This window comes from Pan troglodytes, chromosome 14, assembly GCF_028858775.2.
Source record: "Pan troglodytes isolate AG18354 chromosome 14, NHGRI_mPanTro3-v2.0_pri, whole genome shotgun sequence".
In the NCBI taxonomy this organism is placed as follows: domain Eukaryota; kingdom Metazoa; phylum Chordata; class Mammalia; order Primates; family Hominidae; genus Pan; species Pan troglodytes.
Window position 1 is genome coordinate 36,077,483 of NC_072412.2, and position 12,743 is coordinate 36,090,225.

General features: G+C 38.9%; 1 protein-coding gene across 1 annotated transcript in view; it reads right to left on the reverse strand.

The window, feature by feature from the left end:
- The window catches only part of ALG5 (ALG5 dolichyl-phosphate beta-glucosyltransferase), a 50,476-nt gene that overhangs the window by 22,508 nt on the left and 15,225 nt on the right, over positions 1–12,743 (reverse strand). The gene's annotated exons all lie outside the window — the stretch shown is intronic.

Below are 12,743 nucleotides of genomic sequence, written 5' to 3' on the forward strand. Positions count from 1 at the left end.
AAATTAGTGGTATGAGAAAGAAAAGGGTTACCTGTAGATGACATAATTATATACCTTGAAAATCAAAGAATAGCAACTGAAAAAGTACATTAGAAACAAAGAATTTTAAAAGATGAGTAGTCACAAAATGAATATATATACAAAACTTTAGATGTCACATGTATGAACAATAATCACAAGATATAATCGAAGACAGCATTTATAACACCAATAAAAATGAAAAATCTAGAAATAAAGTTTATAAGAAAGGTAGAAAGTTTAGACAAGATCTAAATAAAGGAAACATGTAAATGCTAACAAGGAAAACAACAGATTTAAACACACAGAAGGTCTTGTCATGATATATGAGAGGATATAGTAACAGCATTAAAAAGTCAATGCTTCTGGCCAGGCGTGGTGGCTCACACCTGTAATCGCAGCACTTTGGGAGGCCAAGGAGGGCAGATCACGAGGTCAGGAGATCGAGATCATCCTGGCTAACACAGTGAAACCCCATCTCTACTAAAAATTCACAAAATTAGCCAGGCGTGGTGGCGGGCGCCTGTAGTCCCAGCTACTCGGGAGGCTGAGGCAGAAGAATGGCGTGAACCCAGGAGGCAGAGCTTGCAGTGAGCCGAGATCACACCACTGTGCTCCAGCCTGGGAGACAGAGCAAGACTCCGTCTCAAAAAAAAAAAAAAAAAAAAAAAAAAAAAAAAATCAATGCTTCCTAACTTAAAACCAATAAAAATACCAAAATGATTTTTCATTGAACTGGACAAGCTGATTTTAGAGTTTCCATTAAAAAAAAAAAAAAGGTCCTTGTTAGTATAGTGGTGAGAAAATAAAAAAATTTTTAAAAGAGAAGCAAAAATAATCAAGAAAGAGCCAGGAAAATTCAAGAGTAAAGGATGACTCATCACAAAAATTTTAAAAATATATGATAAAGCTACAATAATTCAAACTAAGGTGCTGGAATGTGAATAGACAAATCCATGGACAATTCCATGGACAGAATGAAAAGGCCAGGAAACACATACACAAAGCCATATGAGTACTTAGAATATGATAAAGATGACCTTTTAAATCAGTGGGAAAAAGAGGAACTGACAAATGGTGTGGGACATTGTGGTAGCCACTTGGAAACCAAATTAAGTTGGACTTGAGCTTCTTAACTGAATAATGGGACATAGTCCAGATACATCAAATATTTAAATGTAAAACATCAGAAATCATTTTGTAAATAATCTGAAGGAAGGTACAAGTACAAAAAACCAGAAGACGGATCCATTTGTTAGTAACATTTTAAAGAATTGTATGACAAAATAACAAAAAATCCAACCATATTCAAAACTAAAAGACAAAAAAACTGGGGGAAAATATTGGCAATTTATACTACAGACAAAAGGTTAATTTCCAAAAAGCATAAAGTGCATTTACTGTTTTAAAAAGTACCCAAAAATACAGTTGGAAAAGAAGCAGACTTGAAACAGAGTACACAAAAGAGGAAGTGAAAATAGCTCTTGAACAACTGAAAAGATCCTCAATTACACTTATTCCAAGAGTAATGCAAATAAAACCTGTAATTTTTTACCATACTGTGCCCGCACACTCTCTAGCAACAGCAATTTGAAATGTTATCAAAATTACAAATATACATATAACCTGACCCAGCAATTCCAACAATTCTTCCGACAAATATACTTGCATATGTGTAAAATGACTTTCACAGAGTTTAATCATTTCAGTATTTGAAGTAGCAAACCTGCATCTCCATCCGAAGGGACTGGCTATGAAGATGTGAAAGAATGAGGAAGGTCTTTATGCATAAATATAGTGCAATCTCCAAGACACATTGTTAAGTAGAAACAAGAGAACACTGTATAGTACCACACTTTGCAATTTTAAAAAGAACACATAAACAGTATGCATCTTCCCAATAAAAGAAATGAGTAACACTAGCTATATCTGAGGGTAACTGAGAGATGAAAAGTAGAGCTAGTTTCACTGTATATCTTTCTTATACCATTTGAATTTTGAATGACTAACAAAAATAAATTTAAAAGTGCTCATTATAAAAAATTTGCAAGTATACAAATTTACATATATAAATGATAATAAAGAGAAAACTCATGTATTATCTTACTACCTAAAAGCAGCCACTGTTTTAAACTGTGTATATTTCTTTGTATTCTTTTTTCTCTACATTACAAAAAGCCATAGCTCAAATTTACTCATGTATGTCATGTTCCTTTTCAACAAAAATTTATTCATGTTAAAGTTTATTGTTTTTATACTTTTTATTATGGGTATTTTCAAACATACGCAAAACTAGAAAGAAGGGGAAAATGAAGCACCACATATCTACTACCTAGCTTCAATAATTAGCAACACATTGCCAATCTTGTTCTATGTAAAGCCCCCCCACCACCATCCCACCCAACCTGGGATTATTTTGAAAAAAATTCTAGATATCATATGTTACAAATTCATATAATGTCAATCACAGTACCACTATGATACCTAAAACACCAATAATTCCTTAATACCATCAGACATACATATTTCAAATTTGCCCAATTATCTCTTAAATGTTTTCAGTTTGTTTGAATGAATGGCCAAATAAAATCCATACAGGGCCAGGCGCAGTGGCTCAGGCCTGTAATCCCAGCACTTTGGGTGGCCGAGGCAGGCACGTCACAAGATCAAGAGATCCAGACCATCCTGGCCAACATGGGGAAACCCTGTCTCTACTAAAAATACAAAAGTCAGCTGGGCGTGGTGGCATGCGCCTGTAGTCCCAGCCACTTGGGAGGTTGCGGCAGGAGAATTGCTTGAACTCAGGAGGCGGAGGGTGCAGTGAGCCAAGATTGCACCATTGCATCCCAGCCTGGGCAACAAGAGTAAAACTCTGTCTAAAAAAACAAACAACCACCACCAAAAAAATCCATACAAATCAGTTGGTATTTCTTTTATCTGTGGGTTCTCCCTACCTCTTTAAATTTTTTTCTTGTAACCTGAAGAAACCACATTGTTTGCTCTACAGTTTCCTAGGTTTTAGATGTTGCTGATTGCACCCCCATGGTGACATTTAACATGTTCTCCTGTCCCCTGTACTTCCTCTAAACTGGTAATTAGATTCAGAGGCTTGATAAGATTCAAGTAGGATTACCTTTCAAGAATTTGTTATAATAGTGCTGCATGGTAGTTTTTCTTTTTCGTGTCAATTGTAAGGGCTATACAATATTTTAATGTACAGATTTACCATTACTTTGACTATTTGCCTATTTGTTGTCCTTTCTAATTTTATGTTATAGAAAGGCAACTGAAAGGACATCTTTGAATATAAAACTCTTATCTGTATTTTAGATTTCCTTCTTTGGAGTCCTAGATGTAGAATACTAAGTTAAAACTCTGAATGTTTTTTAATGCATATGGGCCAAATTTTCCTTTAAAAGGTTCTTTACCTGTAATCCAAGTACTTTGGGAGGCCGAAGTGGGCACATCACTTGAGACCAGGTGTTTGAGACCAACCTTGGCAACATAGCGAAACCCCATCTCTATTAAAAATACAAAAATTGGCCAGGCATGGTAGCGTGCCCCTGTAGTCCCAGCTACTCGGGAGGCCAAGGCAGGAACCACTGCACTTCAGCCTGGGCAACAGAGCAGTAACTTGTCTCAAAAAAAAAAAAAAAAAAAAAAAAAAAAAAAAATGTTACTTACATTCCCATTAACTGGTATGATATTGACTATTAAATCAAATTCTTGTCAGTTCTAGTTATTCTATCTTTATTATTAATAAAAAAATAAAACGTTTGGGGGATGTTTTAGCTATCCATATTTTCTTTAAAGAATTTTCTAGGCTGGGCACGGTAGCTTATGCCTGTAATCCTAGCACTTTGGGAAGCTGAGGTGGGCAGATCACCTGAGATCAGGAGTTCAAGACCCGTCTGACCAACATGGTGAAACCATTTCTACTAAAAATACAAAAACTAGCCAGGAGTGGTGGTGCATGCCTGTAATCCCAGCTACTCAGGAGGCTGAGGCAGGAAACTGCTTGACTCTGGGAGGTGGAGGTTGTAGTGAGACAAGATTGCGCCATCGCACTCCAGCTTCAGTGACAGAGTGAGACTCTGTCTCAAAAAAAAAAAAAAAAAAAAAAAGAAAACAATTTTCTTAGCTGGGCACGGTGGTTCATGGCTATAATCCCAGCACTTTGGGAGGCTAAGGCAGGCAGATATCCTGAGGTCAGGAGTTCAAGACTAGCCTGGTCAACATGGCAAAACCTCATTTCTACTAAAAATACATAAATTAGCTGGCTGTGGTTGCAAGTGCCTGTAGTCCCAGCTACTTGGGAGGCTGAGGCAGGAGAATCGCTTGAACCTGGGAGGCAGAGGTTGCGGTGAGCCGAGATCGCACCACTGCACTCCAGCCTGGGCAACAGACCGAGACTTTGTCTCAGGAAAAAAAAAAAAATTGTGTTATATACTTTGCCTACTATTTAGTAGTAAAATAATTTCTTCCCTTGTTTTTCTGGTAGAGGTACTTTGTGCAGAAAGGGACAGAATGATTTTCTTAGAGAGGAAGCATGTTAAAAGTTCAAACAGCATATGGCAAATCAGTTTTAACTTTAAACTTGAAAAGAGCAACAACACTATTGAGTAATACATAAAAAAGAACATACTTCTCCATTTCAAAGATTCATGAGTAGAGTTAAAATACCATGTAATTTAACTAAAAACAAATCAAAATCCAAAAAACTTTCTTTTACAAATCTCGTTTTTATCTCAGCATAAGTCCCCAAGAGCTTTTAAGAGTTTTGTGTATCTGAAGAATTCTGATGTAAGAGCTGAATCCCTGATACCAATCTCACTATCAGGTAGAATTAATCTAAACATTTTTTCAAAAAGTTAGCTGTTCTTCAGAAATGAAAGATATCTTTGTTTTAAAAACTGCCCATGTTAGAAAATGTCTGCAGACATGGAGTCTCTTTCTTTTAAACCTCTTTTGGAGTATAACTGAATTTCCCATGGTTTTTTAAAATGAGTATTTAAGTTACTATGACAATTGGCTTTTAATAAGTGAGGCAGGTGTGGTGGCATGTGCCTGTAGTCCTAGCCACTAGGGAGGCTGAGGTAAGAGGACTGCGGCTGAGTCATGATGGCACCACTGCACCCCAGCCTGGGCAACAGAAGGAGATCCCAACTCATTTAAAAAAAACAAAAAAAAAAGGTGCAGTGGCTCATGCCTATACTCCCAGCACTTTGGGAGGCTGAGGCAGGGGAATCGCTTGAGGCCAGGAGTTCAAGACCAGCCTGGCCAACATGGTGAAACCCCATCTCTACTAAAAATACAAAAATCAGCCAGGCATGGTGGCACACACCTGTATTCCCAGCTACTTGGGAGGCTAAGGCATGAGAATTGCTTGAACTCGGGAAGCGTAGGTTGCAGTGAGCTGAGATCATGCTACTGCACTCTAGCCTGGGCGACAGAGTGAGACTGTCTCCGAAAAAAAAAAAAAAAAAAAAAAAAAGGTGGTAAGAAGTAAAGTATATTATCTTCTAGCAAGAAATGCTAAATCAATCAAAATCTTTCTCGGTATTTTTTTTTTTTTTTTTAAATGGAATCTCACTCTGTTGCCCAGGCTGGAGTACAGTGGCAAGATCTCGGCTCACTGCAACAACCACTTCCTGGGTTCAAGCGATTCTCTTGCCTCAGCCTCCCGAGTAGCTGCGATTACAGGCACGTGGCACCATGCCCGGCTAATTTTTTGTATTTTTAGTAGAGACGGGGTTTCACCATGTTAGCCAGGATGGTCTCCATCTCCTGACCTCATGATCCACCCGCCTCGGCCTCCCAAAGTGCTGGGATTATAGGCATAAGTCACTGTGCCCCGTCTTTGTTTTGTTTTGTTTTGTTTTTTGAGACGTAATCTCACTCCGTCACCCAGGCTGGAGTGCAGTGGCGCAATCTCGGCTCACTGCAACCTCCGCCTTCTGGCTTCAAGAGATTCTCCTATCTCAGCTCCCAAGTAGCTGGGATTATGGGCACGTGCCACCACACCCAGCTAATTTTTATATTTTCAGTAGAGATGGGGTTCTGCCACGTTGGCCAGGCTGGTCTCAAACTCCTGACCTTGGGTGATCTGCGTGCCTCAGTCTCCTGAAGTGCTGGGATTACAGGCGTGAGCCACTGTGCCCGGTCCTCAGTACTTTTTAAGTTAAATATTTTCACACAATTTACTGGAGAGAAGGAATAGATAGAGATATAGCTAATTTATATTAACAATCATAAACAGTAACAGAATTGGATCTGATGAAAAAATATCAAGCACAAAGATGAATGTTGGCCAGGCGTGGTGGCTCACGCCTGTAATCCCAGCATTTTGGGAGGCCCAGGTGAGAGGATCACTTGAGGTCAGGAGTTCAAGACCAGCCCTGGCCACCATGGTGAGACCCCACCTCTACTAAAAATACAAAAAAAGTTAGCCGGGCCTGGTGGTGGATGCCTGTAATCCTAGCTCTTTGGGAGGCTGAGGCAGGAGAATCACTTGAACCCAGGAGGCAGAGGCTGCAGTGAGCTGAGATTGTGCCACTGCACTCCAGCCTGGGTGACAGAGTGAGATTTGGTCTCAATTAAAAAAAAAAAGAAAAAAAAAGAAAAAAAGATGAATGTTAATAATTACAGGTACTGGTTGAGTGCTGAACACATGCTAAACACCTGACATACATTTCCTTATTTATTTATTTATTAATTATGGAGTCTTGCTCTGTAGCTCAGGCTGGAGTGCAGTGGCACGATCTTGGCTCGCTGCAACCTCCACCTCTTGGGCTCAAGTTATTCTCCTGCTTCGGCCTCCTGAGTAGCTGGGACTACAGGTGTGTGCCACCATGCCCGGCTAAGTTTTTGTATTTTTAGTAGAGATGGGGTTTTACCATGTTGGCCAGGCTGGTCTCAAACACCTGTCCTCAGGTTCCCAAAGTGCTGGTATTACAGGGATAAGCCACTGTGCCCAGCCACATTTCCTCATTTTAATCACTACCTCAGAGTTATGGTGTCTAAAACAAATGACTTTGGAGGTTGAGTTCTCTTTTGGAAGCCTGCTTTTCTACCCATATATTGAGAGGGTGAAACAAACATACCGGCTTCTTAGACTTGCTCACATGGTCCACAAAAAAAGGGAGAAGGACTAACTGTCACGTTCTTTTAAGGAACCAAACCATGCACGCAGATATGAATCATTGGTATACAAAACTAGAACTGGCCAAGGATTACTATATTAGAGATAGAAGAGCATTCAGGGTCATTAGTAAGCAACCCAGCACTCCAGATTGAGTTGTGCGTGTGGTTAAGATCTGCTTCCTATGGTTCTTCTTAATGTAATTTTTCTCCGTATCTTTTTCATATCCATTAATTCTAGTCATCTGTGGGCTTAAAAAACTAAAAACTCAGCTTGTTAGAGCTATGTCTAAATCAGAATTTAAGGGCCGGGCGTGGTGACTCAGCCTGTAATCCCAGCACTTTGGGGGGCCAAGGAGGGCTGACTGCTTGAGGTCAGGAGTTCAAGACCAGCCTCGGCAACATGGTGAAACCTCATCTGCTAAAAATACCAAACAATTAACCAGGCATGGTGGTTTGCACATGCACTCTCAGCTACTCGGGAGGTTGACACATGAGATTTGCTTGAACCCTGGAAGTAGAGGTTGCAGTGAGCCAAGATCGCATCACTGCACTCCAGGCTGGGTGACAGAATGAGACCTTGTCTCAAAAAATAATAATAAAAAATAAATAAAATAATTTAAAACCTAAGTCACAGCCTGAGAAATTACTCTATGATCATGAAATACACACTTTTTAGCATTTATTTTGCCTGTTAGGGATTTTTGATTCTATTTAGAAAAGTTAAGCAACTGAACAAGTGATCATCATATACTTTGGGATTATTTTTTGAAAAAATTTTATTTTTATTATTTTTTGAGACAGAGTCTCTCTCTGTTGACCAAGGTGGAGTGCAGTGGCGCAGTCCCGACTCACTGCAACCTCTGCCTCCCAGGTTCTAGTGATTCTCATGCCTCAGCTTCCCGAGTAGCTGGGCTTACAGGTGTGCGCTACCACACCTGGCTAATTTTTAGTAGAGACGGGATTTCACTATGTTGGCCAGGCTGGTCTCATACTCCTGGCCTCAAATGATCCTCCCACCATGGCCTCTCAAAGTGCTGGGATTACAGATGTGAGCCACTGTGCCTGGCCAGCATATACTTTGCTTAGAAAAATTACTAAAAAACAAGCATATTTTTAAAAAGAGGTAGACTAACTACCAGTTAGGAAACTGAAAATCTGAGAGGAAAGCTTTGCATATTAAAAAACAAAGATGTGGGAAAAGAAAATACAAGTAAAATATAAATGAAAGTTTTGGCTGAGCGTGGTGGCCCATGCTCCTAATCCCCACAATTTGGGAGGCCGAGGCGGGCAGATCACTTGAGGCCAGGAGTTTGAGACCAGCCTGGCTAACACAGTGAAACCCCATCTCTACCAAAAAACACAAAAAATAGCCTGGCGTGGTGGTGCGTGCCTGTAATTCCAGCTACTCGGGAGGCTGAGGCACGAGAATCGCTTAAGCCCAAGAGGCAGAGGTTGCAGTGAGCTCAGATTGAGCCACTGCACTCCAACCCGGGTGACACAGGGAGACCCTGTCTCAAAAATAAAATAAAATAAAATAAAATTTTTAGTATGAAAATGTAAATGCCCTATTTTATTTGTATGTATTATAAAAAGATCTACTTAAATTATATACATGTAGTTTAAAACCTTACAGGAGCACTTATTATCAGAAAAGAAATTGTAGGCAACTTTTGTAAGATGACTTTGTATAAGAATCATCAGACCAGAACATATAACCTGGTTACTCTAAGAGGAAATACAAGCAAGTAGTAACAAATTTCTTTTTGTAGTCATTAAAAAAAAATCAGCTAAGAAAGAAGACATTAGAAACCACTGTAAAACGTACTAAAGAAATGACTTAAATGGTCAAAGCAATATTGTAAAAGATATTTAAGCTAATGACTGCCATCTAGTGAGACAGTCACGTAATTATAGGACTTGACTACAAAACCCATGTTCCTGTTTCATTATTTTCTGAACTATTTCAGTCACTATTTTTATTAGGGCTTAGGGAAATACATGCAAGGCATGCTTATCAAATTTGTGGCTTAAATGAATTGAGAAAACAGCTATTGCCCTAAAGATAGAACAAGAACCTACACTTTTAGACACAGAAATCTAACAAGTTGAAGTTGAGATAACTAGCCACAATTCCATTCCTGAAAACAAAGCAAAAGAACACGGAAAGAAATCCACACCAGTATAGAGATGGAGAGACAAAGTTCAAAGGCAATGAACAGGAAAAAGAGTTGGCAATACCTGTACGAAGTAACAATGTAATGTGGAAACCAAATCCACACAAACAGACACATCTTCAGTGGAAAATTATAAGAAAAAAATATGCTATGTTTAAAAACTGTAAGAACTGGGCCAGACGCAGTGGTTCATGCCTGTAATCCCAGCACTTTTGGGAGGCCGTGGCGGGTGGATCACGAAGTCAGGAGATAGAGACCATCCTGGCTAACACGGTGAAACCCTGTCTCTACTAAAAATACAAAAAAAAATTAGCCGGGCATGGTGGCAGGTGCCTGTAGTCCCAGCTACTGGGGAGGTTGAGGCAGGAGAATGGTGTGAACCCGGGAGGCGGAGCTTGCAGTAAGCTGAGATTGCGCCACTGCACTCCAGCCTGGATGACAAAGCGAGACTCTGTCTCAAAAACAAACAAACAAACAAACAAACAACAACAACAAAAACCGTAAGAACTGACAGCCTAAAACAGAGAATACACATGGAAAACAGCTTTGACACTGTGAAGGGCTGTCACAAAGAAGTGGAGTAGATAATTTTGTGTAGCTACAGAAGACAGAAACAATGGAAGGGGGTGATTAAAAGGAGACGTATTTGCATTTGGTGTCTAGAGGAACTTCACAGCTGAGCTGAGACAGAATGAGCTGCTTAAGCATCACTAGAGCTATGCAGTAGAGGCTGAAAGATCACTAGGTAGTTGTAAAAACTTTCCAATATTGGATAAATGATTAAATTAGATTTAAGAGTCAGCAAAGTATAGCCTGTAGCCCAAATCTGATCTGCTGCTTATTTGTGTAAATAAAGGATGTATTTTATCTATGTCTACTTTCATGCTACAATAGAGCATTGAGCAGCTGCCACAGAGGCTGACTGGCTTTAAAGCTGAAATATTTACTATATGGTCCTTTACAGAAAAAGTTCTCTAACACCTGAATTACATAAGTAAGAAGATTTCTTCTAATTTCTCTACACATGTCAACTTCAGAATGTAAGTTTTCTGAGAGCAATGACTGGCTGTTTATAAGCTTTGTCAGAACCATATTTTTCACTGGGTGGATCCAAAAACTATGAATTTTGTAACTTTAACCACCTATCATTTATTTGCCTCCTTTCCACCTCCTGCAAAGAGTATTACATGATGCATATTAATAAAACTTACTAAATTTAATTCAAATTAATTCAATTGAGCTGGGACACTTAAATAATTAGGGATATTTTAAGGTGCTGTAAAACCAAGGCTACGAATTAATAGCTTAATGATAATCACATGCTTTAATTCTTTAAAACTTAACATTTTTAGTAACAATGTAGTAAATGGGATTATGATAAGGAAAAAATATGGCATCAGAACTCCTTTTCTTTACAGAGTAGTATAAAGGAACTAGATTTATAAGAATAAAGTTCAGATTTTTTTTTGTTTTATTGTTTGGTTCACTCCCTAACATCAGCAAAATCATTTAAATTCTCTTTGCCCTACTGCTGAATGACAAAACCAGCTGCTAAAAATCTGATGCCTTATGCCCTCCCTCCCACTGAGTGACTCCCTCTAGAAAGATAATGCAAGGGAAATATTTATCAAGTTTCTCTTGGGGTCCTCTGGAGAAAATCAGGAAATCACACCAAGTAACTTTATGAATCAGATTTTCCTTTTAGCCTATCATGATTTACTAAGATGTTGGACATGAAATAATTTTTTAGTAAGAGTGAACTACAACATATCCAACAATAAATTCATATCATGTTATAAGCCAGAGAACTTTTTGTGATGATGGAAATGCTATACAACAAGCGGGGCATGGTGGCTCACTTCTGTAGTCCCAGCTATTCAGGAAGCTGAGGCAGGAGGATGGAGTTTGAGTCCAGCCTGGGCAACACAGTAAGACCTTATCTCCTTTAAAAAAAAAAAAAGGTAGCTTTTAGCCACAAGTAATTTAAATGTGGCCAATGAAACTGAGGAACTAAATTTTCATTTTATTTAAATTTAAATAGACACATGCAGCTAGTGCTACTCGTCTGAAGAGCAATGGTATGAATATCTTTACAGCTAATTCTCTTAAGAATTATATTAGTTGATTCACTTAGAATCTTAAAAACACAAAAAACACCTAGAAAAAAAAAAAAACAGCTAGAAATACAAGGGATGGGGATGGATGATGGTGGGGGAGAAATATAATACTTCACAAAGTGTGGAATTAAATAAATATTTATTTCTAGAAAGATATGCAGTGAGTTTTTCTGTAATTATTATTAAATTTTTGGGGGGGCTTATATGTTTACCTTTTTGTGTTGTTTGGTTTGGTTTTTGCTATAACTGGATCTTAATAAATATGTAATAATATTCAGTTCTAAACTAGGTCTATTTCATTCATAGATAGTTTTACATATTCATCTTATTTTGGTCTCAATTTGTTTCCTGAGTTCTGTAATTTTTTTTTTTTTTTTGAGACAGGCTCTTGCTTTGTCACTGAGGCTGGAGTGCGGTGGGGCAATCACAGCTCACTATAACCTCAAACTGCTGGGCTCAAATGATCCTCCTGCCTCAGCCTCCTAAGTAGCTGGGACTAGACGCATACACCACCACACCCTGTTAATTTTTCTCTTATTTTTACAGAGATGGGGTCTCGTTATGTTGCCCAGGCTGGGCTCAAACTCCTGGCCTCAAGTGATCTTCCTGCCCTGGCCTCCCAAAGTGCTGGAATTACAGGCATGTAAACCTGGCCTGTAATTTTTCTTTTAATACCATTTTGTTGTTTTGTCATCTTACCTTTGAAGACCTGTGTTGCTAAATTCTTATTTTCATTGTTTTATTTCTTTAGCCAGAATACTTGCATGTAATTTTGTCCTTTTCCTTGGATTACACTGTCTTAATCTTTTGTATGCAACTTTAATTCTTTTTGTGTAATTATATGTTGGTGTGATTGCCATTTCTTTCTTTTATTTTGTCATGATTAACATGGGCAGCTCTCCTACAGTAAATGAACATTCTCCTTGATGTACCTGTATCTCTTCCCCCTCTAAACTAGAATTTCAAGGCCTGAGTATTATATCTGGACTTGAGGGTAGACGGTGGGAAGGCAGGGAGGAGGGACCCTCCCCTGGAGCTCTACGTGGCTTTGTTGGTTACTTGGGTTCCCTGGTCTTGTGAGATTTTGTCAAGTGTCTTGAACAAGGTACACTCCATCCAGGAAAGGATCTAGTCACATGGATCTGTGTCCCCAATTCAGCTTACAGTCCTGAAAAATGGCAGACCTCAGCAAGTTTTCTTGCTTCTGCTGAAATTCTGACGTATTGTGTGATGGTAGGTATATTGTTTGACATATTGTGTGATGGTAGGTATATTGTTTGATGTTGTCCAA